The sequence below is a fragment of the Balaenoptera borealis genome, assembly GCF_965194805.1.
Source record: "Balaenoptera borealis genome assembly, chromosome: 5".
In the NCBI taxonomy this organism is placed as follows: Eukaryota; Metazoa; Chordata; class Mammalia; order Artiodactyla; family Balaenopteridae; genus Balaenoptera; species Balaenoptera borealis.
Genome location: NC_138862.1, coordinates 98,104,127 through 98,131,417, shown reverse-complemented (window position 1 = coordinate 98,131,417; position 27,291 = coordinate 98,104,127). Strand labels below are relative to the sequence as shown.

Here is a 27,291-nt window from a genome sequence, read left to right as displayed (position 1 = left end):
TTTGTGGCTGTTGGGAGTGTACAGCTTTTCTTTTTTTGAGCATGATTTAGTCATTTGGTAATAGTGTCTGATAAAAGGTAATGGTGGCAATTCCCGGCAGAAACTTCAGTTCTCAGTAGGGCAATCCCAAAGAAAACATTGTGAAGGAATGCATAGTGGTAGTTAAAGTGAACATATTCATGTATACTTCCAGGTTACTTTCAGAAATACTCAGGGACAATTTTGTAGGGGACTAGGTAATACAAATTTGTGTGTATATATATATATATATATATATATATATATATATATATATATATAAAATATATATTAGATCTACAAACTAATGAAGCATAGGAAAGTCTATTTATTTATTACACATACATATAATACCATTATTTATACATGTTAAATAGACTTATAAAATTAGATTATACTATATGCATTTGCATCCTTATTTTTCATTTGTCTTATCATGAACATTTTGCCCATGTCCATATATATTTTTCAAAAGCATTGTTTAAAAGTCTGTGTAGTAGCTCATTTTGTGCTATAATGTAATTTATAATTCTATTTTTATGTTTGTTTTTTTAACCTTTATAAATAACACAGAACACAGAAACAGAAGAAATATAAAAGAATGTAAAATAGAGAAAAAGATTTATGCACATAATGTTGGATTATTTTCTTGGTATATATTCCTGAAGGGACATTTTGTAAGATGATTTTTGTGAGCCTTGGTATATACTTTTAAATTGGTTTCCAGAAAGGTTATACAACTTCTTTTTGGCAGATAATTTGATTGTTCTATCAAGGAAAAATAGTAGGTGTAATGTAACTGGATATAAAGAAGGGTTTGGAAAAGAATTATTTCATCCTTATGGAAAAGTTTGTGAAATGCAGAGTAGATAATAGTTCAATAAATAGATTTAATGTACCCAGGGGTACTGATTAAAATAAAGACATCAACTTTAGAAAGGGCTTCTAGAAGCTTGCCATTGGGCTCTATTCTATATAGTATTTTTTTAAATGAATGATGTAAATGAATATATAGAAAATCTTCTTAGAAAACTTAACGATTAAGAAAACTGACATCTAGGAAACAATTGTTTGGCTAAACTTTGGAGGCACCAGAACATAGTAGTAGTTAGATGCATGGGATTTGGAGTCAGACTCGGTTTTAAAGATCAGCTTCACCACTTGCTGGCTCTGTAAGTTTGGCCAAGTCACCTAACCTCTCTTAATCTCGTTACCTTTTTTTTTTTTTTTTTTTTTAATAAAAAGTACCTCATTTTTGGAGCATTTTTAGGGTCACAACAAAACTGAGAACAAGGTATAGTGATTTTTCATATACTCCCTGTCCCCATACACACATAGCCACCCCCTTTATCAACATTACCCACCAGAGTCAAACATTTGTTACAACTGGTGAGCCTACATTGACACATCATAATCACCCGAAGTCTATAGTTTATCTTAGGGTTCACTCTTGGTGTTATACACTCTACGAGTTTGGACAAATGTATAATGACATGTATCCATCATTATAGTATCATACAGAATATTTTCACTGCCCTAAAAATCCTCTGTGGTCTGCCTATTCACCCTTCCCTCTCCCCAGTCCCTAGCAACTACTGATCTTTTTACTGTCTCCATAGTTTTACCTTTTTCAGAATGTCATGTAGTTGGAATCATACAGTATATATCCTTTTCATATTAGCTTCTTTCACTTAGTAATATGATTTAAGTTCCCTCCATGTCTTTTCATGGTTTGATAGCACTTTTCTTTTTAGCACTGAATAATATTCCATTGTCTGGATATACTACAGTTTATCCATTCGCCGACTGAAGGACATCTTGCTTGCTTCCATGTTTAGGTAATTATTAATAAAGCTGCTATCAACATCTGTGTGCAGGTTTTTGAGTGGACATAAATTTTCAGCTCTTTTGAGTAGATACCAAGGATCACAATTGCTGGGTGATATGATAAAATTATATGTTTACTTTTGTAAGAAAACACCAAACTATCTTCAAAGTGACCATACTATTTTGCATTCCAACCAGCAATGTTTGAGAGTTCCTGTTGCTCCATATCCTTGTCAGCATTTGGTATTGTCAGTGCTCTGGATTTTGGCCATTCTAATAGACGTGTAGTGGTATCTCATAGTTTTAATTTTCATTTCCTTGATGAGACATGATATGGATTTTTTCAAATGCTTATGTGTCATATGTAGATATTTGGTGAGGTGTCTGTTAAGGTTTTTAGTTCATTTTTTAATCAGGTTGTTTTCTTTATTGTTGAGTTTTTAAGAGTTCTTTGCATATTTTGGATAACAGCCCTTTATCAGATGTGTCTTTTGCAAATATTTTCTCCCAGTTTGTAGCTTGTCTAAGTTCTCTTGACATTGTCTTTAGCAGCATAAAATTTTTAATTTTAATGAAGTCCAGCTTATCAGTTATTTCTTCTTCCTTTGGCATCTCATTATCTTTTTAGTTATGACCTTCCTACCTGTTCTTATCTATTTACATAGTATGGACACATTTTTCATGAAGCTTATTTATTTATTTATTTATTTATTTAATATACAGTTATTTATATAATTCCATTATGGTAAGATTGCTGTTCACCTCCACTAAGAAAATTAACTTCAATCAAAAGAGTTACGTTTTTCTTTCCAAGGGTGAGGGGGTAGAGAGTGGTGGAAGCTGGGAACAAATAAACACATTTCTAGTAAGATTGTTGTGAAAAAATGCAATAATATAAAAGATATAAAATGCTTAACATGTTTTCTATCACACAGAAACTATATAATTAGTTATTACTAATCCAAAGATGTCTTGGCAAACTGGAAAAATGAGTATATTAATAGAATCAAATATGCTAGAGATAAATACACATTTATATATTTGGATTAAAAAATGACAACAAAATTGAGTATCAACTTTAATGATAAAAACATGTTTGATTTAGTTAAATGTAAGGTCAGTAGTATGATGTATCTATCAAAAAAAGTAAATATGACCTATGGCTGCATTAAGAGAAGTAAAGTGTTTAGAATAAGGGAGGTGATAGTCTTGTCCTACTCTTTGCTAATCACACAATGCCTGAAGCATTGTGTTCAGTTCTCCACACAAGATTTTAAAGAGGCTGGGGTCTGGATTTGGGATTAAAGTCTATTTTTAAAAATTCATTTCTTTAGATGGTTGGGATTTTTCTCCCCCAGGAAAATAATTTTGAAGAAAAGATTAATTAAGTATGTTTTATGTGGAGAAGGGAAGTTTAGAGGGATATGATAAATATCCTTAAGTATTTGAAAATGTACCATCTGGGCAAGTTAAATAAAGTTCCTTTGGATACAAGTAATAAACATTAGGAAAGGATCAGGATCTAAGGAAGATCTGAATAACCAGGCTTCAGTGAGGCGGGCATCGGGGAAGTTTCAGTGCTTAAGCTTGAGGCTCCTTTTTCTGGATGCCGCCGCTGATGTGTCTCAGCACCGGCATCCCAGTCTCTTCTTAATTCTCTGCAGAGAGAATCTGACCATCCAGCCTATGTCAGGTCCACTCTTGGATCGGAAAAGTATGCTCAGGTAGTAAAGTGGGCTTCAAATTTAGTTTTCTAGAAGTCAAAACTAAGAAGGGACACTTCACATATTCACAGCTAGAACTGTGAACTTTACTTTCTCTTTCTGCCTTCTCTGAAGTCCAAGTAGATAGAAAGATTTTAAAAGAAGCTTTATTGGCATTCTCATCCTTTTCTTCCAGTGTATTGCCCTAAATTCATCATGACTGTTGCTGTTGATCTGTCCTTAAGACTGAGCAGAAGGAAATGTCCTTTAATAAGAGATTTCCTTTCCTCTGAAATTAACGATTAACGTGATACAGCTTAAAAGGTGGAAGACTGTATTTGAAAATCCTGTGTAAAGGATAACTGTTAGGTAACGGATTTCTTTTAGATCTGGGCCTGTGGAGGCAGTCCCTTTTAAGACTAATACTTTAAGAAGGTATTGAATATATACTATTTTATTTGTACAAGAGATGAGCTTTGGGTAACTGAGATTTACAATGTAACAACTGCTAAGCCATTGGTATGGAAAAATAAACATAAATTTCATGGCAAAAATATCATATCAAATTTTATAAACATTTTAATCAATATCAATGGCTTTTAATAATGAAAAACAGGTTTTTAAAAAATTCTCTGAGCCAGGGAATTTTTAAAAGATGTCTTAGATACTGTAATATTGTAACTCAGGGGTTGGCAAACTTCTTCTTAAAGACCAGAGTTCAACTATTTTCATCTTTGCAGGCCGTACTGTCTCTGTTGCAGCTACTCAGTTCTGCCATTGTAACCCACAGAGAGCTATAGACAATACAGAAACAAATGAGCACAGCTGTGTTCCAGTGAAAGTTTATTTACAAAACCAGGTGGCAGATGGGGTTTGGCCAAAGGGCCACAGTTTGCCACCCCTGCTGTAACTAATTATACAGTTGTATTTGTTTTGGCTGTTAGGAAGCTCAGACCCAACTTTGCAGTCCGCTTCCAGCATGGACCACACCGCATGCAAGCTGTACATCACCCCACTCATGTCATCTTTCCTTTATGCCAGTGTCCTCAGCCACCTTTTAAATATTCTGTTCTATTGTTTGTATCTCAAACCATCACATGAATTCATTTTTGAAATAAGATTAACGTAATTGAATTAGATTAAACATAGTGTTTAATTGGGAATTGATTTTATATTACTGTAGATATAATTCTCAGTTCATAATGTGTAAATTTGTTAAGCAAATACCAAAATATCAGTTTGGTAGATACAGATATCTGTATTTACCATGGTAGCTGTATCTACCATGTGCTATGGTAGCTGACTTCTATTATATCTCATTCTAGCTAATATTCAAAGTCATCAAGTTGTACTGATGTTTTCTGATTCATCTTCATCCTGGATATTGGGAAAATGATATCTTTTTCTGTCTTTTATCTTTTGGGCTATATTCATAGGATATAAAAATTAAAATACACAAAGATAAAAATCACAATCCAGCTCCCCCCAAATCCAGTGGTTCCGACAGGTTTTTACCCCAGAATCTCGGAATGTCAGTTCACATGCCCAGTGCCTCTTAAGGTTAGACGTGCTCCAATTAAAAAAGATATCTGCTATTTAAGTTGAAATAAATGTCTCACAAACTAGTCATTCATATACAACCTTCATAATTTTTGTCATGTTTTAGAAAACTTTTTTCACTTAACCTAGTAAATGTAAAACAAAATTATGTATCACCAATATAAACAGAAAATCAGTGTCGTTTGTCATAGAGAGGTTAATTAAAATTATTAATGTATCATGTATTATGCGATCTAATTTTATCTGTTTAATACCTGTAGTAAGTGCTATATTTTTGGAAATACTTGTTTAAATAATTTCTGCTTCCTGCTCCCCTGCTAATCCTAGCCTAATCAAGCAATCAATCAGTTAATCAATCAGAAACTAAGAATTTACTCCCCGCAGTTTTGCTCCTACCCCTGCCCAGTCAAAGAGCCATATAAATTTCTTGAGGCCGAGGATCTAACAGAAACTGGCTCACCTTAAGATCCCTACTTCTTAAAATTACTGGGTCCAAATCTGTCCTGTAGGTGCTACATCCGTCTTGTCAACATCCACCCAAGGACCACAGAAATCCCTAAAGAAAGGACTGCACGTGACAAATCCATGGGTTTCCTTTTTTAAGAGAGAAATGACAGTTTCAGACGTGATTTTCTTTTCTTTGGTATATTGATTTCTAGAAATCAGACGTTTTTCTCCTTAACTCACTAGACGCAATTTCTGAAAAGAATGTTAGACTTTTATCATTAATGTACACAAAGCTAATCAGAAAATAGAATTTTAAGGAGTAAAAGATGGTCCTACCCTTCATTTCCACATTATACAGAGCACACTGCATTTTTCAAAAAAAATACATTATTTAAGCTTATATAATAGTTGAGACTTGGTATCATGTCTTAGATCTCTTTCTTTATGATGCAAAATTGCTTTTAAATAGAGCAAAATATTGTTTGTACTATGGACGTGTTGATTTAGTTCTCTATTACCGTTAAAATTTGAGATAATTACTAAAGGAATTTGAAAAAGTTAAATCTAAATTTTGTCAAACCAACAAGCGCCCCTGAATCTTCACCTTCTGTTTGGCAGAGAGGACTTTATGGAAAAGGCACAAAAATGTGACCTACTTAGTCTGACACAAGAGTTGTCCTTCTAAATTTGAGATCTGTCCAGTTGGCAGTGTGACACTGACAGGCTTAATCCCTCCAACTAACTGCCATTTCCACAACTAAAAAGGATTACAGGGGGTCACACTGTCCATCTGTCATTCTTTCCAATGAGTAAAATTATTTTAGATTTAATTAAAAAACCCATGACCATTCCCCTGAACTAGTGGTAAAGTTGCTTCATATACTTTTGTAAGATACATTTCTATCCTTATAATGAGGACCTACTAAACCCTTTGAGGAACTGCCTTACCTGTGTATGATGTTTCACCTGCACGCAGCAGGGAACAGAGAGGAAGTCCGAGAGCAAATGACTATCCTAAAATTAGTGGTTTAAATTGTTTGTCAATATCAGTCTCATTATTATAATAATTCATACCTACTGCCTTTCATTTTGCACCATATATTGCATAGACAATATGTATCATTCTAACAACAATCCAGCACAATGGGTAATTATACTCCTTTTTCTGTTGGAGAAACTGAGACTAAAAAGTTAAGTATCAAAGCAAGGCTGCGCTTCACATTGAGTTCCAATTGGCATCATCCCTAACATTTCTATTTTACCCCATAATCTTCCCTTTTTATCCTGCATGCTTTTTACGTCTGGAGTCTACATGATTGACAATCAGAGCTACTGATTGGCAAGAGATGACCAGGTCAACAACCTTGAGGTCATATAACGTGCTTAAAAACACCTTTTAAAAGCTTTGTTTAACCTATGCATTCTGATTGAGGGGATTCACTGGCCTCAAACAGTGTCTCCCGCACCCCCCCGACACACACACAAAGTTGTTGCAAATAAAGTTCCTGAATTCTCTACTTTCCAGGACTTTCTAGAACACTGGACTTGGCTTGGCTGTCTAAACCATGATTCTAACAGGCTCTCTCTACTGAATTCTGTGTCCTTGACTGTTCTTGACCGGATTTGTGAATCGTTGGTGACCTAGCTTAATAACTTGTCCTCCTAGAGAACATCTTTTCCAGTCTCCTTCCTCTTAATCAATGTCTAGCTATGGTCCCTTCTATCACTCTGCATCAGGGCAGAGGCTATTAACTAGCAGCAAGTGGGCCATACTCTCCCTCACACGTGTTTGGTTTATCTAACCCAGTGTTGTTGTTCATTGTTTTTTGGTATTGTGACCACATTTAAAATGGAGTAATTTTAGGAGCCAGACACAAAAGATCACATACTATATGATTCCATGTATATGAGATATCTGGCGTACATAAGTCTGTAGAAATAGAAAGCAGATTGGCGGTTTTTAGTGGCTGTAAGGAGGAGGAACAGGGAGTGATTGCTTAATGGGTATGGTGTTTTATTTTGGAGTGATGGAAGTGTTTCAGAACTAGAGAGAGGTAGTGGCTGCACAACATTGTGAAAGTACTAAAAGCCACAGTTCACTTCAAAATGGTTAATTTTATGCTATGTGAATTTCACATAAATGAATGAATGGAGTGATTTCAGATTTTCTACCTTTCTTGGGAAACTGCTCTCTGATTCTCACTATGTAACTGTCAGCTAGAGCTGAGTGGCCACTACTTGTTTAGATGACAATATGTGCTTTAGGGACCACATTGCCAAACCCTGAATTGTTGACTTGAGTCTGAGACTAAAAGTCAGGGCCAAGATTCTACATGCCCTAGCTTTTGACTGTATTGTAGCAGAGAACTATTTCTCTGCAAGCTCCATCAAAAGCAAGAAAATAAAATATTTGCTGAGAGAGCTAAACCATTCAAGAAGAAAGGAGGGGTTAGTGGAAAAGTGAGGAAACAGATTTCATTTCTGGAAAAGAAGGATATTCTTTTGTGTTTAATATGTAAATGAAGTATATCAATGCTGAACCAATATCAGATGGGAGCTTCACTCCTTTACTCACCTCTGTGGGTATTTATACAGGTGATCCCTACCTCAGAGTGACTAATCGTAGTAATCAGAACTAACAGTAGTGGAAGTGGAGCAGGGGAGAAAGGGAATCAAATGAAATAGAGACCTATAATGACAAAGAGGAAAAGAATAAAACAAATAAATATGTTCTCCCCTACTATCCCTGATACTCTGTATGGTGGCAGGAAGACAGTTACTGGTTCTCTCCTTTAAGGAACATCATTAAATAATGTCTGAAATTAATTGAAAATAATCAGTTTGGATGCTTTTACTCCTCTAATTTTTTTTTTTTTTTCCACTAGGAAGCCTGTGTAGTAAAGAATTTAACCTTGCTCAAAAAGAATTCTGGCCTTTGACCTTGGCTTCTGGGAGGTAATCGCTAAGCCCTTGGGATTACAGGGTTGAAAAAAGTGTCTTTATTTTCCTGGGCCTTGGTTCACCAGATAGTCTAGCACTATGTTACATAGTGGGCACTGGCTATACCCAGATAGTCTTAGGGTGAAGCCAGCCACGCTAGAAAACCCAGCAATGTTATTTAGAGTTATGCTGGGTCAGACAACCACATGGGCAGTGAACCCATCAATCATATCTATGTAATGGAGCCCCAATAAAAACTCTGGACACTGAGGCCTGGCTGACTTTCCCTTTCTGGCAACACTCCATGTGTTTTGTCACATATTGATGCCAGGAAAGTAATGTGTCCTGACTCCACGGGGAGAGGACAGTGGGAGCCCCATGTTTGGTACTTCCCTGGACTCCACCCTGCGTGCTTCCTCTGTTGACTGACTTTCATCTGTATTCTTTCCCTGTAATAAACTGTAACTGTGAGTCCATCTAGAAATTGTCAAAACTGAGGGTGGTTCTGGGATCCCCACAAACTTGCAGTTGGTGTCAGAAATGAGGGGTGGTTTGTGTATTCTGTGTACCCTCTAATTTTACAGTTGGCTAAACTCTTCCCAGTCCCACTCTTGATTTTAATTTAATACACACACATATCATATCTTGATTACTTAATGGCAGTAGAATTCATGGGGACAGGGACAAATGTTACCTCCTACTTACCCACTTCCATACTGTTTTAAATTTTTATAAGTACCCGTTACTTTATAATAAAAAACATTTTAAAAATTTAAGAGTCTCATCTTTTCAGCATTACCCCTTTATCAAGCAAGAAATATGGTGGAGAAGGAAGGTGGTTTACAGAGATAAAAGAAATGTGAATCTGGAAACTAATCACAGAAATACATAATTAAGGTGAAATTATGCACTGTACATTATAATTTATTTTAATCCTTGGCAATATTTTAAAGAAGTATGTTGAATTGGGCATATAATGTGTCTAATTTTGAATAGCAATTAGGTCATTTAAACTATAATTAGAATTTTAAAAGAAATCATCATAATTTCTCTAAATATGAACACTGAGTCATAATATTGCTTTATGGAAACCACATTAGAAAACTATTTAAATAAAGCTTGGAAACTTTCATGAGTTTATGTCTATGTATGCATTGGACAAAATAGAGTTTTTCAGTCTAAAAAAAAAAAATGAACTTTTCTCTAAATGCCAAATTTGGGACTAAAATAAAATAAATATTTGGAAATAATAGTGGGAGATAATAGAGTTTAAGAAACACAGAGAATACTAAAATAAAATAAAAAAGCATCTGCTGATTTCTCTCTCCCCTCCTCCCTCTTCTTCCTGGGAGGTGGGGTAAGATGGGGCCCCGACCTTAGGCTCAAGGTGGAACTGTTTCATGATGTCAAAGACAAAACTGTGTCAGAGACAAAATGAGCAAAGGCTGTTGATTCATAAACTGGGCAAGGGAACCCATCTGTCATCGCTTTCATTTCAGCAGGAGTTCTAAGGTGGTAGAAAGGAGAATACGTTTACAGAGTAAAGAGAGGAAACGCAGTCTCTGACTGGAGACATTCTCTGGAGGTGGGATTTTTGCAAGTGAGGGGGACTTGCTGCTTGGACTCCAGGCACACTCATAATTCCTTGGTTGGCTTCAGGGGGCAAGTGAGCCACCCAGGGACATTTCTAAAGAGGAAGATGTGTTTAGTGTTGTTAGGAGTAGGGGTGTTCTGGAGGTGGCTATTTCCTGGAACAAGTGGGGGTCCATGGGATCCTCTTTTTGAGGTCCAACTATCATAATGGCACATAATGGGCAGGGATGGCTACCACGGTAGATAGTTTCTCATTGAAGACAGGGTTGGACAGCTATGCACTATTATTCTAGGGGGAATCATGTATTCTTCCTCCTTTTCTTCCTTTTCTTCTGCCACACCCTCCCTCATCCACTCTGCATCCATCACTTGGATCTTCCTTCTGATCCTTAGACACAAGACACCAATTTCTGTCCTGGAGCCTCTGGTCTCTCTCTTTTCTCTCCCTGGAATGTTCTCCTCTTCATCTGGCTCAATCTTCCTGCTACTCAGGCCATACCTAATTACCCCTTTTAAACCAAGCATTTAAAGGAAGGGAAGAAAAAGAATGAATCTATATTCAGATGTGTTTATGCATGCCTAGTGATACTCTGGAAGTTACATGAGAATCCAACAACAGTGGTTCCCTCTGGGAAGGAGCAGTGAGAACACCTGAGAAAATGGAGGTGAACATTGGAAGGGGAGATTTACCATATATCTTTTTATATATTCTGATTTTTTAAAGCATGTGAATAAATCACCTATTCTAAATGGTTTTTTTTTAATGCAAAGTGCATACGTTTTAATCTCAATGAACTTGTATTTCCTTTTTTTAAAATTTATTTATTTATTTATTTTTGGCTGTGTTGGGTCTTCGTTTCTGTGCTAGGGCTTTCTCTAGTTGCGGCGAGCGGGGTCCACTCTTCATCGTGGTGCGCGGGCCTCTCACTGTCTCTTGTTGCAGAGCACAGGCTCCAGACGCACAGGCTCAGTAGTTGTGGCTCACGGGCCCAGTTGCTCCGCGGCATGTGGGATCTTCCCAGACCAGGGCTCGAACCCGTGTTCCCTGCATTGGCAGGCAGATTCTCAACCACTGCGCCACCAGGGAAGTCCCTAAATGTTTTTTTAAACTGAAAGTACATTAACATATGAGCAGCAGCCACTTGGCCAGCCACCATCACTCTCCCTGTGCATGTGTTTGCCTGAAAATGACTTTCTTCCACCTTCACAGTTAGTTAATAATTTGTCTGAGTATAGAAGTTTAAGTTGAAAATAATTTTAACACAGAATTTTGAATATATTTTTTCTTCATTATTTTCTAGTATCTGGTGTTCTGATGAGAAACTGAATGTGCTTTTTTTTTTTTTTTTTTTCTGTAGGAGACCTGTCTTTTTTCCCCCTCCCCTTTTAGGACCATCTCTTTATCTCTAGTGTTTTTTTCCCCAATTTAAAAAATTGTGGTACAATACAAATAGCATAAAGTTTACCATTTTAACCGTTTTTAAATGTACAGTTCAGTGGTTTTAAGTACATTCATATTGTTGTACAACCATCACCACCATCCATCTCCAGAACTCTTTTCATTTTGCAAAACTGAAACTCTCTATCCACTAAATATAAACTCCCCATTCCCACCTCCCCACAGTCCCTGACAACCACTATTCTCTTTCAGTCTCTCTGAATTTGACTATTCTAGATACCTCACGTAAGCGGAATCATACAGTATTTTGTACCCTGTGTTTTCATAGCACTTTTCAGCCTTTTCTTATTTATTCATTTGTTTATTGTTTGTTGCCTCAACTGCATTTTAATTTCCATGAAAACAGGGTCATTGCTTTTCTGATCATCCCTGTAGCCTCAGAATTCAGAGTAATGCCTGGAACAGAGTAGAAGGTGATTTGATGAATGTTAAACGGTCCCCATCATGGCAATTCTTCCTAGGGAAGGGATTCTCTTCACCACTTTCCCAGAAGAGGTTTGAACCTGGCAGACATTTAACATGTCATCAATTGCCTGGGATATGGGGAGGGCTTGGATTTGCTCTTTATTGCCTGACTTTCTGACTTGCTGTCTTTGTGATATTATGATGGAATAACCAAAGCAAGTCCCCATTTTGTATAATTAGGATCAAATTACCACTGTAAGAAAGACAGTTTGGGGGAAATTCTTATGATGCAAAATCAAGTGGAATTTCTCAGTTGGCGAAGAACTGGTCCTCTTTATCTTCTCTCTTGTCTTGAAGCAGATTATTCTACAGTCATCAGACAAATACCAGCTTATCCTCTACTTAGGAGAACCTTGGCTATGATCTTGTTAGAGTGCCAATCTTCCTTTCTTTCTGGGATAGAATTAGGCTAAACAGGCGGGTCAGCAACATTTTCTTAAAGGGCCAGACACTAAATATTTTAGGCTTTGTGGCCATATGACTTCAGTCCTAACTACTCAACTCTGCTGTTGTAGCACAAAAGCACCCAAGACAATAGACAATATGTAAAGGAATAATAACACTTTTTTATGGTTACTGAAATGGTAATTTTCATGTGTCATGAAACATTATTGTTTAGACTTTTTTTCCCTACCCATTTAATAAAAATCATTCTTAGTTCGTAGGCTATATAAAAATAGGCAGTGAGCTCGATTTGGCCCATGGGCAGGAGTTTACCCCCCTTGAAGGAAGGATTACCTGTGAAATGTAAAACGTAATTCTCGGAGAGTGCAGGGCACACAGAAGACAACGTATAAATGCTCACAGTTCTTTCAGTGTAGGTGTTCTTGAAACCAACAGGAAGAAAACAGCTTTGTTAACTCGCTTGCAGGAGCAAACACTGTGTATATAAACACCACTAAAACATGCTACCACATGGTAATGACTTTCACTTCTCTCCTAAAAGAAATGATTCTAGCTCTAATATTAGACACTAACTAAAAAGCCTACACTGAGCAAAGCTGAATAAGCTATTGCCTTCTTAGTGGAAAGGAAAAGTATCATGTCGAATTGGTTGCACAAAGAGTTCGTGCACGTGTATAAATTCTCACTGTTGCCCTTGGTGTTCTTTATCTTTAACCACCCAGCTTAAGGATTAAGTCTATGACATGCTACAAGGGTTTGTGTATACATGCCACAAGAGTAAAGATGGGAGAGCCAAGGCACAGAGTGGTTCCGAAAGTCGCCTAAAGTCACACAGCTACTGCATGCAGAGCCTGATTCAGACCCTGGCAGTGGGACCCTAGAATTTGCTCTTCTCACCACTGTGCTATTTTTAAATCATCACACCTTTTAATTTTCATGCTAATAATAGTCTCTCTCTCCAAGGAAAATTGTGCCCTCTATAAAACGAGAGTGAGAGTTTAAAAATATTTCACCTCCTTCAATAAATAAACTGTGATACATAAACATTCAAGTTTTAAGTACAGTCTATAACATTCTCATCAGCCTGGCAAAGTGAGTCCTAGTGAAGACCTAGTCAGGGAAACCACCTGGGCTCTACACAGACACAAGATAGCCTTTTTAGAAGGAGATTTAGTATTGGGTTTTTTTTTTGTTTGTTTTGTTTTAGGTAAAAACGTAAGATGAAAATGCATTCTTCTCTAGAACTGCTCACTTTGCCAGATTTCATTATATTGTAAAACATAATTAAATAAATAAAATTTCAAATTGGTGCTAGTAAAATACCCCTTTGACAGAAGTTTTTTCATCTAAATATTAAAAGCTAAGCAAATGTCCATGTTATCTTTAAGTACTAATGGTAGAATGTAATTCAGGAGCTGTTGTCTCTTGGGGAAAGGATGTTGGGCAAAGGTCTATTCCAGAATGCTGATATAGGGGCTGGCAGGTGAGTGATTTTCTCTTCATCAAACATACCTGGGAAGCTATATTATAAAGAAATGAGACCCTGTGGTGATAATTCTTCTTTCCCAGTGGTTAATATATTTTTAATCTCATAATTTATCATTGCCATCGATAAGTTTTTTTAAAAAAAGGTTATGTAGGTTAGCCTTGAGTTATTAATAAGGATAAAATTATACAGAAAATGCCACTTTTTGATGAGGCAGTTATTCAGTGTGCTTTGTTCTCATATTTAAAACCACGTCCTATATCTTCAGTCACTGCTATCCCAAATAATAAATAACTTATACTGTATCATGTAATTTATGAAGCATTTTTGCATATGTGAACTAAGTTTATCTATAAAACACTGATAGGTGTTCTTGTTCCTTTTTATGGATAAGGAAATTGAGAAAGATTAGATGAGCTTGCTAGGATAATTTTATTCCTATTGTCTCATTTTTTTTTGAAATGGATCATTTGATTACCCACGGTCTCATAAGAAGACATGTAGAGAAAGGAGACTATTATGAGTATTCTATAATTCTTCCTGGTTAAGTGGGTAAAGATATTTAACTCTGGGAGGGATAAGAGAAAGAAATATTGCTGTTTGTCCTTTGCTTATATCTCTTAATAGTATTAGCCACCATCTATTGAGTTCTTACTTTAGTTCTTACTCTATTGAGTTCTTACTAGTATAAAGCTTACTTGTAAGCTTTATAAAAAAACATTTAATTAGCACATTTAATCATCACAGTACCCTAAGTGGTGGGTATATAATACAGACGTGGAAACTGAAGCATGGAGGTAGTAATTTACCCCAGAGTGTACATCTAGTAAATGGTTAAACAGGGTTCAACCCAGGCCATCTGACCCTGAAACTTGAGCTCTTCTATATTCTCCGCTAATTCTTCAGACTACTAGTACTATAGTCTGTATTTTCCTTAGCTATATCCTTTTATGGCCCTTGTAGGGGACCACGTTTCCTGTATCTTATATAAAAACTAAATAATTTGAAAAGAGCTGAGATTGGTTTTAGGCTATGTATTTTTTTTAAATTTTGTTTTGTTTTTGATAACATTATACACTGTGGAGGTTAGAAAGATGAGGTTTTGGAAAGGCAAATATCAGAAGCTTCTACTTACTACTGTTCATTTTGGAATATAGGATGTAGCAACTGGCAGAGACACAGGAGAGATAAGGTTAGGTAGCTATGAGGGACAATCTTGAAAAAGTAGGTTGGGTTCTCATCAATAAAATCTTAGTGAAAGTTTCCATAAAAATGAGTCAGGCTTAAGATGAGGCTAGCCTACTCCCATGGTATCTTACATATTATGGGGCCATTTGCTCCCCTAAGACTGTTAACAACAGGCCCAGACCTTAAAAAACGTGACTCTCAAGTGAGGGTTCCAACAATAGGGACAGATTTGCCCAACTTTACCAACTTGCAATATGGCAGAGCTAGGTCTCAAGCCCAAGTCCTTTAAACATATGTTTCAAAGTAGAACATTACTTTCATGCAAATAGGACCTAGGCAAATCACAGGAGGCACATTTACAGATTCTCACCTCGTTTCCCTGGACCCCAAGCACTCAGGACCTGCAAACTTTCCTCAGGAGTAAGAGGGTTTAACTCTGCCACTCCTCCCTGAGCAAGGCAGTGTCCCCGCGACCACACCTCCATCCTCTGCCCCTCAATGCACTTCCCTTTCATCTAGTTCAGCAAGTGGTGCAGGACCTGCTGATGACTCAGGCACAGTAAGGAATGAAGGACTGACAGCTAGCATCCCTGGCCAATCAGTGTTTTAATGCAAAGGAAGAGTTCTGGTGTTTGATTAGCAATACCATTCCCCCCAGAAAAGAATTCTGCATGGTGGAATTTCCGCAGTGATATATGGCTTAGAGTGAGAAATGGGGTAGAGAGGAGGGAGAATTTATTTTTAGGAGGAAGTTCATCTTAAGGCTAGAGTCGGCAGAACTGGATTTGAGTGCAAGCTGTACAGTTCCTTAGGCTGTGTGTGCATGTCCAAATTATTTAACTTGTCTAATTCCTAGCTTCTTTATCTGTAAAATGGGGCTAATGATGAAATCCACCTCCAAGGGTTGTGGAAATTACATAGTAATCTCATGTGTGTGAAGCATGAGATTTACATGAGAATGAGAATGAGAATTGCTCTATAGATACTGACCATTATTTTTGGCCTTAGAGCTAGGATTGGGGCTGGTTCAAATGCATAACCAAACATAATCAAATATAAACAGATGGATAGAATGCAATAGTTAGTTAGCAAATGGTGTCTAATCAAAAATCGGCACATCCAACTCTTTATATCTATGTGCACATGATTTTGTTCATGAGCTTTCCTTGTGTTCTCTCATGTTGCACACCGTTCCTTATGGGGGGGATTGTCATGTAATGACAATCATGTAATGATGACAAATAACTGTTCAGTGTTTTTCTGATATGTATATTTCAAAAATTGATTTTAACATGAGTTATCACCAACACTGATTTTTGCCATTTATCAAAATATGGTTTGAGGCAAGCCATTCTAGTCAATAAATGTTCTAAATATTCTCTATACCAGAGATTCTCAGAATTTACTGTGCATTAGAATCACTAGGGAGGTTCTGGTTAAGAATTTTGTTTCATGGGCCCCTCCCCCAGAGATCCGGATGTAGAACATTGAAGATGGAGCTTAGGCAGCTGTATTTTTAATAAGCACTCCCAGGTGACCTGATACAAGTGGTAAGAGATGCCCATTTCGAGAAATTCTTTTCTATTACTTTTTTTCAAGTCTGGGGAGAAACAACTGTTTATCTGACCCAAAGTTTCCCGTTTTTTCCCCAGCCTCATTCTCCTTTCAATCTCAGTTCAGGAAATCTGATGGCCCAACCTAGATATGCATGTGAAAGAACAACCTACCTGCCATGTATCTCCAGAGACCACAGTCCAAACTTTGAAATATTTAGAGAACCTGCATTTGAATCTCAACCTAGACACTTTTCTCCCTATTCTGAGGCTTAAAGTGTCCCTACACATACATAATTCTAAATCTCTCTTTTCTGAGTGAGACATTTTGTAACTGTTATTTTTAAAAATTTGGATCTCATTTTCTTTTGTTTTTTTTTTTTCTCTTCTCAGAAGACCTCAGTAATTCTTGTTTCTGAGTTAAGATAAAATGGAAGACAGGTCATGTATGCTAAAATGTGTAATTAGGCGATGCTAATTAAGTACTTTAAAATGATTAGACGAAAGCACCTTATGTGTACTTCCAGCCTCAGTCAAGGACGTGGCTTCAGGCTAACATCGGGGGTAACTGGGTTGCCTTCCCTGACTCAAAGTGCTTTTTTGCCATGAATCCTCCGGATCTTGCATTTCAGATTCATTTCTTCCTTCAAGCAAGTACAGGAACAAAGTATCTTCTTCCTATCCCTTAATCAAAAGCCATAATGCCGTAACTCTTCTCTGTGCCTCCCTAGAGTGTTTTAAAGACTCCCGTGGAGGCCTTGGGTTCAGGGATACTATGTGAATTGGACCATGAGTTAAAAGCAGAGGAGATGCTTTTAACTCATAGTTCAATTACTGTGCGACTTGGAACAAGTCACTTTGCCTTTTTGAGCTTTGATCCCAGGAGTTGTTGTGAGACTTGATGAGATAATATTTAAAACATGTGCAAAATATTTAGCACTTGATAGATAATCAATGAATGCCAGTTATTATTATTACCTACTACTGTATTTGCCAAACCCAGATGATAAGCCAGTACAACTACTATGGTAAAAATCTGGGCTTCCAAACAGCAAGTGAGATCTGAAAACATAATGGGTCTAGTATTTGTTCTTAAAGACCACATATGATTTAATCCTTGAAGTATTTTTGTCCTGTGGAAAAAAGTGAAAAAGGAAGAAGGAAGGTGGTTTGGAGAGCTGGCAGTGTATTGCTCGGCTGAGCTAGACTGGTAGCAAAAGCCAGCATTAGAGAGGATTCTTGGAGAGGCAGCCTATAATTAACTGTGAGGGCAATGGATCCCCTCAAACATCCTCATATTATAGAGCGCTCGTTGTTTTCGGCATTTCCTTGCTATCATTTTCTCTTTCTTGGGTCATATATGCATACACTGAATTACTTGGAAAATGTAACCAAAGACCAGAAGCCCTTCTTTTTTTTTTTTTTTTTGGATCTCAAGAAAACAGGAGTTTACTGTGGTTTAGAAGTCAGAATGACGGTGCATAATAATTAAGTTTAATTGACAAAACTTTTTCTGAAATTTCTGAATTTTTGCTAAGTTTTATACATTATCACTAGCTTGAGTTCCCCACCCCTCTCTCTTACTTTTATTACTAGAGTCACCAGAAGGAAAATTTAAAATATTTCGAAAATAGCTGTTTCTGGGCAAGTCACCCAGCACACACTCCTGTTTCCTGTGGTTTCAAACATAAAGGGGAAGCCGGCTCAAACAAGAACAATCCTTGCTGCACACCCGCCAGCTCGCGCATCCCCCTTTTTATTCCGAGAGGCTCCAGCTCAAAGAAAATTTACAAGGTTAAGCGCTACTCCGAGTTCCTGACACAGCTAACCCCTGCTTGGTCTTAAAAAAATAGAGGTCTGCAATTCCTTTTTGAACATGCCTTCAAAGTGGAGGTCTTCAGCCACGAGCTCCTCTATGACATCATCTAGTGCCCACTGGTGGTCCGTCAGCTCCAAAGCTTCCCACTCTGTCTTAAAAGCTTTGTTGGTGTCTGCGGCCATGGCCATGGCTGCTCCAGTCATCCATTCCTGCATCATCTGTGATTGGTCAGCAGCATTATCTTGGCCCAAAATCAGAGAGTAAATGCCCCGAAGCCCGAAGACATTGAGGAAATACCAGGATGCAGAACTCACCCAGGAGGCATCTAATGTGAGTAGTTTAATTCCTTGCTGTAGCATAGGCTTAAAAGGCAGGGTCAGTGGAAACGGGACCTTGGTTGTGACAAAGCCTGAAAACGTCATGTTGATCCATCCACCCATAAGAACCATAGGGAGGACATGTGTGACGTTGCCTTTCATCATGTCTGTGAGCATAGTGGGATCAATCACAGGAGAAGGAGGCACATCCTTCCTTTTAGTGTTTTTTGAAAGATCCATCCTCTGGGTTGTTGAAGTAATATGTTCGTGTCAGGAAAGACCGTTTGGGAATGCATTTTCCATTTTCCCTGAGGCCTCTCCTTCGAATTAGGACTTGACTGTCGGAGACTTGTTCCCGGGTGAGCTTCTTGTCGCTCTGCAGCAGGAGGGACACGTAGTGGCGAATCATGCCCACGAAGGAGGTGATGGTAACGACGAGCAGGACCACCCAGAGGCGGATGTTGGAGTCGAGTAGCAGCTCGGGCCCTTCCATCTTCACAGAGAGCCGGCCTCCGGCTGGCTGTAGCCGGGTTGATTTTCACCGGCGGCGCGGGGCTCCTCGTGGAGTTCGCCTCCAGGCCTTCTCACGCCCCTCAGCCAGGCGAGCCGGGCCGCCGGGTAGCCCGCAAGCCCTTATTTTATTGACAAGTCAGGAGCATCTTTACCCAGAGGAAATGCCAGGTGACTGAATTTACCCACAGAACTCTTCAGAATCCTTTGTTACTTTGTGTGGATTTGATCTGTATAGATGGCACATTAATAATGTTCTAGGGCCCAGAGAACTGATTATTTACCCACAGATCAAATCTGTCTTTCTCATTTGTACACCTTGCAACTGCAAAGGATGGGAGTTGGCAAACTTGTTAGCACTGTGTGAGTCTAGATACAGAGAACATTTATAGAACAAATTCTTGTCTGTGTTTAGGCATGGATGCTGATGTTAAATACTTTTGTACTAATCTACCGGGGCACTTGATTCAGTAAACATTTACTGAAGACCTACTTCGTATGCTGCCAAACGCTGAATATAAGCCATTGCGTTTCACTGGGCGCAGGTGTGCATTTCATACAGGAAACACAGCAGTACAAGAAGGAAAGTACATTTCCTTTACTAGGGAGAAGTAGCAGATAGATCAAATTTTGAGACTTTTTTCCCCCCTCTTGCCCTGAATCTTTTCTCCCTGTCATCCAGAAAGTCAGGTAGTTTATTCTCCTTCATCCCTTCCAAGGAGGATTATGACACTTTCCAAAGAAGTCACAGCCAACCTTCCTGGATTTTGTTTCCAAAAGCCTAAGCCAAGATGAACAAATCCAAACACTTAGAGGGGTCTGGCAGACAAAGTGAAGGGAGGAGTGAGCTGGATGGGTCTGTGGTGAGTGGAGGGCATGTGGTTTGGATAAAGAAGGCAACTGCTGCGCTGCCCCAGCTTTTGTTTCGTTTTGTGAGCCCAGAGAAGCCAGACGTCCAAATTTTTAAAGGAAATCCAACTTTTGGTACAAAGAACTACTGGCCCCAGCCTACTTGGGAGAAGAGAACTAGATGAAGAGATAGGTTCCCCGAGACTAAAAAGGGATTTTCCTGGGTTCAGAAAGGAAGATAATTTTGTGCGCTCTATAGAAATAGAGATCTTTACCCACAGCCTCATGGCAGCCTCTGGGTTGATTGAGAGGAGAGAGATGACTTCATGGTGCCCTAGGGAGGTGGGATCCCAGGCACTGAGATTTCCAGGGAAGCCTCCAAAAATTTCAGTCAGCTAATAAAATGAACTTTGGTGTAGAATCCCGTTTTAAGGGAAGACAAGGAACTATGGATATAAAAAATAAACTTAAAATGCTTAATTCCTTGCATAAGATAGTATTTTATCGAGGCGCCTATAGCAGAGTGGTTTAACGTAACCTGGTTTCAATTACTGAGTTCAGACCATGAATCTCACATTTACTTGCTGTGAGTCTTGAGGAAACATGTAAACTCTCAATGCATCAGTTTCTTCATGTTTAAAATGGGAATGGTACTTAATAATACTAAGCCTACTTCAGTATTATGAGAATTAAAGTAAATAATATGTGTATATCTGGTATGACGAACAAGCAAGACTCATGAGATACAATTAGAAATCATCCTTATTTTAATTTCCCACTATCCTTTTAAAATTTATTTAGAAGAGAAGTCCTTCTTCTGCTGCTGGTTGAAAACACAGGCTGATGGATGAATTTTCGACTTCATTTTAGATATTAAGACCTTTTTAAGATTTCAAGGTTGCAAACATAACCTTAATTCTGAAAATGGTCTGATCTCACATACCAGTAAAAACTCCAAATTTGATTTAAAGTTCAATCTTCTCCTCTCTTTCATCCGAAAGATGGGAAGAGAGGGAAGGAAAGCTCTTCCTTGTTTGCTACTGCTGTAAGATGGCATTGTGCACACTGGCCCTGGCAGTTAAATATGGATGACTCCTTGGCCATTTTATATATCCTTCGGGGCCCCCATGAGAACTTACCAATACAAGCCGTGCCTTGTCTTCCAGTTGCCACTTTCTCCCTCAGTCCCCGTTTTCTTTTCTTTTCTTTCTTTTTTTTTAATTAACTAATTAATTAATTTATTTTTGGCTGTGTTGGGTCTTCGTTTCTGTGCGAGGGCTTTCTCTAGTTGCGGCGAGCGGGGGCCAATCTTCATCACAGTGCGCGGGCCTCTCACTATCGCGGCCTCTCCTGTTGTGGAGCACAGGCTCCAGACGCGCAGGCTCAGTAATTGTGTCTCACGGGTCCAGTTGCTCCGCGGCATGTGTGATCTTCCCAGACCAGGGCTCGAACCCGTGTTCCCTGCATTGGCAGGCAGATTCTCAACCACTGCCCACCAGGGAAGCCCCCTGTTTTGTTTTCTTTTCTTTTTCTTTCTTCTTCTGGAGGTCCACAGAGCAGACTCTATTGCCTTCTGTCCTATTACTTCCCCAGACAGTCCTCTGGGATAGGTTTTAAAAAAGCTCCATGCTGGCACATGGTAAGTGTTTTTAAAAATGTCATTATTGGGCTTCCCTGGTGGCGCAGTGGTTGAGAGTCTGCCTGCCAATGCAGGGGACGCGGGTTCGAGCCCTGGTCTGGGAAGATCCCACATGCCGTGGAGCAACTGGACCCGTGAGACACAATTACTGAGCCTGCGCGTCTGGAGCCTGTGCTCCGCAACGAGAGAGGCCGCGATAGTGAGAGGCCCGCGCACCGCGATGAAGAGTGGCCCCCGCTTGCCGCAACTAGAGAAAGCACTCGCACAGAAACGAAGACCCAACACAGCCAAAAATAAATAAATAAATAAATAAATTTACAAAAAAAAAAGTCATTATTATCACCACAGTTGGAAATAACAGGTTTGAGAGGATTGTATGAAAAGACATATTTATCTAGTTCCAAATTAGGCACCTTATACTATATATACATTTTAAGAATGTTTCTTTAAATGAAAATTTGACAATTTGATGCTTTTCCCGTGTACCTATTGTAAGTACCATACATGAGTTTACAAAGTATGAATGGGCTAACATAGGATTCATTAACTAAATATATGTGGATTTTTATGAAAGGGGCATTGAAGGCTTCCTGAAAGGAGGCAGCATTTGAATTAAGCCTTGGAATTTGAAGAGAGTTTTACCATGATAGTCCCAGATGGTGGGAAGGGGAAGGAGTGGGAAACCAGAGGCAAAAGAAATGTGTCTGGAGCTAATACTCATGAGTGACACTGTGTTACAGCAAAGGTTGATTACAGGTAAAAGTTAAAGCTAGTATTGACTGAGGATTTCCTGAGTGCTTCATTTGGACTACTTCATTTATTCTTCTCAAGTTTGTGAGGCAGGTACTGTGAGTATCCCTCTGTTATGCATAAGGACATTGAGCCTTAGGGAGGTGAGGGTAGTGGCCTGAGTTCTCCCAGCTGGAGAGGGCAGGAGATGGGATTAGATCTGGCTGTCTGACCTGGGCAGGGCCATTCCTACCTACTGCATTATACAGGGCCCTTAGTTGTTAGGGGTTATAGGTGGCATTCACAATACACATTGGATCATAAAGAAAGTTCAGGATGGTCTGCATAAGAAAAATTTTAATTTTATACATCAATCTTTGAAAAACTTACGGTTTTTCACTATATAATACTTTTTATAATTTCCTGCCATTCCTTTCTTCTTCTTCCCTTCCTTCCTCCCTTCTTTCTTTTTTTTTATCAAGTTGTTATTAATCCAGGGACTGTGTTAGTCCCAGGATATATAATGGTGAACCGAAATATATGCAGTCTCTGCCCTCATGGGAATTATATTCTCGGGGTGGAAGGGAGATAGATATTTAAATAATTTCTAAGATTAAAATTGCAAGTGTGACTTTTATCTAAATGAATGGAAATTTGAGCTATTACAGCTTAAAGTGGGACCTTTGATTTGAAAGGCCAGGAGAGAATTAGTGACTTTGAACCAAGTTCTGAAAGATAAATGAGAGTTAACTAGATGAAGCAGGAAGAGAGGAGTGCCCAGGCAATAGGAGCAGCATATGCAAAAGTCCTGTGGTAGGAAGAAGATGGGCTGTAAAGGCCTGAGTGGCTAAATCTGAGCACACCAGAGTGGGGCAGTGTACAGAGCAAGGCTGGAAAGGTGGGGGCCTGGTCATGCAGAGTCTTGCTGTACATGTTAGAGCTTGATATTTATCCTAAAGGCAAGGGGTTCTGACTTTTAAAATGAAGCATTTTAAGCAGAGGTGGCCCCATGCTCAGATTTCATTTTGAACATACTGCCCTAGCTGCCTTGCGGGGAGCAGATTGGAAGTGAGAGAAGTGGAAGAAGTTGGAAGAAGTAGATTATTCAGTCAACCAGGTGAGAGAGGCATTGCTTAAACCAGGAGGTGGCAGTGATGAAGGGAGATGGGCGGATTCAAGAGACATTTAAGGGGTGAAATCAGCAGGACTTTGGGATTGACTCCATATGAGGGGTGAGAAACAGGGGTGGCATCAAGCAGACTCTGTTTCTGACTTGGAAACTGGATGGTTTGCAATCATTGAAAAAAGGAAGGCTAGCAATAGTTTTGTTTTGTTTTGTTTCGTTTTGTTAAGGATTGGGTTGAGAGTAGCAGGGAAGACCATGAATTTTGAGTTAAAGCACCTTTCAGATCTCAAAGATTTTTGGTAATGGAGTTTTAGCTTTGACTTACAATTTATCCCACCAGTACCCTACCTCTAATTTCCCCATTCCTGGCTCAGTTCCTATCCTGTGGGAAAACTGGGTCATCATAGACTGACAGTTAAGGGCTGCTGTCCAGTCATTCACTGGACATGCCCTATAGCCCCTCAGATTCAACCTCTCCCTCCTGCAGATCCCAGAGCCAGCCTGGCTGTCCAGAGTAGACCTCAGATAGCTCAGGTGCTCTAGGCTTGTTACCCCAACTCAGACTACAACGTGCGACCCCTCCTGATGCTGATTAGGGCTGTCTAGCTGCTCCTACCTCGCTTCACTCTTGCTGGTTTGGCTTTATCATCAAAGGCTCCCCTCTGCCCATGTCTAGCCTGCCACCTCCTCTCCACCTCCTTCCCAGTAGTTCCCAGCATGTCTTACGGAGGGCTCCACATTATATGACTAGTGGAGATTAATAATTCCTTCCTTCCTTCCTCTGGTCCTTCCCTCTGTCCTTCCTCAGAAACAATTCATCATTCTCAAGTGAAGCTGCTAACCTGAAAACTATCCACCAGATGGCACCAAAACATTATATTCCAAGTATTCGGCCCTCAGTACACCTTCAAGAAAGCCCAAAGGTTCCACTACTACGAGATGGGCACAGCCCCAGGTGCCAGTTCAACAGAAATTAAAATTCCCACTCGAACCTCCCAGAATATTTGGTTTTGGATTTTGTCGAGAGAGAGAGAGAGAGAGAGAGAGAGAGAACCTTTCTCAGTAAACGATCTTTATTTTTTATTTTCTGCTCTTTAGTTTCTGGATAAAAGACTATGATGGACATTATAAAATGAGGAACATGAATATTTTCAGGGACACTGTCATTTTCACTTGTGTTTGCTTCACTGTCCTTTTCTTAGTGCTAAAGCTTTGCTTGTTACAGAACAGCATGTCAAGAATAGAAATACAATAGCTCCCTCTTACCAAAGTAATAATTAAGGTTAAGTGAAAACAAATGTATGCATCCAGCATCCTAGTTAAACAGAAGAGTAAAATTAACCATTTTCTCTAGTTTTAAAATGTAACTGTAATTTTTTTCCGTTTCAACATTTAGCTATCATTAATATAGCAAAAATAGTATGAGAGACCATTTAAATGATTAAAACAGTTAATGAAATTAACATATCTTCTTGGTATTATCTTCTAACTGTGGGATAGTTTTTTCTTCAATCAACATAATTAACAATTATGTTGTTGATGACAGTTTAAGAGACCTTGAGGGTTGTTTGTTGTTGTTAGTAATATTTCAGTGGCTTAAAAAATACCACACCCCTTATAAATTAACATTTTTTACTGGGTGATCAAATGTCTATCTGGCAAAATTTAGTCAAAACTTCATATGAGGAAATATCTATAAGGATTCGTTCTTTCAAATTTGGAGAGCTGGGTACTGAGTGATTAAAGACTTTGCCAGGGGATGGAAAATGGATAAAGAAACAATAGATGTTAAAATTTACTATTTTGATTCTTCTTTGGAGGCGGAAGAAATGATCTATGAATAAATGCACAGCATGAAGTGAATTTTAAAAATGAAGACATGTTAAGAAATAATTTGATGTTAACTCAGTTTTGTGTATATATTTTTATAATATTTCGTATGTATACTCTTCTGTAAAATTTGGCCAGCAATTGTAACATGCACATACATATACATAGAGTACATAAATATTCCTTGTTTTGCAAAGGTGTGTGTGCATGGGGGATGGTGCTGTGTTTTTCCACTGCACAGAATAGAATGTGTCTTGCTCTAGAGCTTAGACGAATGTCTGGCTGCTTCCCTACCCTAGGGAGTCATCTGAACGTCCACAGTTCCCAAAGTGCTTTGGGGTCACTTAGGCTAAAAGATGCTACTTATTGTGAAGCTATCTTGTTTTATTCCCAAAGGAATTTCATCATTTTATATTTGTGAAAACTGTCAATGCATCTTTCTCAAAATGCAATTATCTGAAAGAAGCAAACCAACAAAGAGTGGACCCCTTGTCTTCAAAGTCATTTTATTAAGAGTAAATTAGACTGAAAAAGTGATAGTCTGAAATGCATTTTCAATAGATTGCTGTCAGCCTTGCCACCTGTCAAACAGAGAGGCCTGAAGTTTCATAGTGACATATGGATTAGCCCGGTCTTCCCTACAGCGTGAAAACAAAAGACAATTGGTGATGCATGGGGCAAACTCATCTTAAAACAGAGATATCAACAAAGGAATATGACAGCATGAAAAGACAGAGTGCAGCCTGCTGTCCACATTTGCAAAGAGATTCTGTCTGAATCCATAACTTCAATACACTATGAGACAGAAAAAGAGAAAATACACATTAAGTGTAATTGTTCATCGGGCACTTTGCTTTAGCAAATGCTGAATCTCATTCTCGGAAGGGAGAAAGAAGTGGGAACAATGGACAAAATAGCTGCAGTTATAAAGAGTCATTAAGAAGAACCATATGGAATTAGAATTATTTGATTTTTTAAAATCATCCATCATAGGGACTTTAAATGAATGTTCAAAATTCTCATCCATTAATCAATTGAAAAAATAAAGGCTGAAGTCACAAAAGAACCTCAAGAGCAAAAAACTCTTTTCCCAGTTAGAGCTTTAAACTAGACTGGCAAGGTCATTTAGTTCAGGGTTTGTGTGGAAAAGAAGTGCATATCAAAGTTAGAGAAAATCATACAGATCTGCTTAGGTCTGGGAAAATACAGTATGGATTTTTTTTTTAACACCTCATGTGAACAATTACATAGACCACTTGTATGACCAGTAACTTACAATTAAATAGAAATGAAAGTTCCTCTCATAGTCATTTTAATCCCTGCATCCTAAGGGACTCAAAAAACAAGTGTAATAACTAACACAATGCAAAAGTCAGTGAAGGAAAATGGTGCATTGAATTATAGAAACTGCTGATTTTGTAAGCTTAGGATTAGATGCTAAAAGACCAAAGTGAGATAGTTTTGGAGTTACGCAGTGGCCACCAGAGACCCACGCAGAGCTCAGAAGGAAAAGTTCAGGAAAGGGCAACTTTGGGGTATCCTGAAAGAGTTTGCCTATGGGACAGGGGTCAGTGATGAATGCTATTTTGTCAAATCATCACCTGCGTGATGGCTTCCTTTGGTGACAGGGCTGGCTCTGCAAATAAGAATAGGCAGCTGGCTACAGAGGGTCACTTAATGGGAACTGGAAGCCTCATTGGGGTGCCTTGAAACTCCTGTGATTAGTCATGTGTTAAGTGTTCATGGATATTTTACACAAGTGGAGGATGGGGGCATATTTTCTAATTAATATATTAGGGAGCTTTAGGATATCCATGTCTTTCCTAGG

At 38.5% G+C, this 27,291-nt stretch overlaps 1 long non-coding RNA gene and 1 pseudogene across 2 annotated transcripts in view; one reads left to right on the top strand and one right to left on the bottom strand.

Annotated features, from left to right (window-relative positions):
- The window catches only part of LOC309629796, a 127,142-nt gene that overhangs the window by 69,356 nt on the left and 30,495 nt on the right, over positions 1 to 27,291 (top strand). The gene's annotated exons all lie outside the window — the stretch shown is intronic.
- Positions 13,994 to 21,454, bottom strand: LOC309629734 (ER membrane protein complex subunit 3 pseudogene; annotated as a pseudogene). Its single transcript has one exon. The product of its transcript is annotated as an ER membrane protein complex subunit 3 pseudogene (transcript).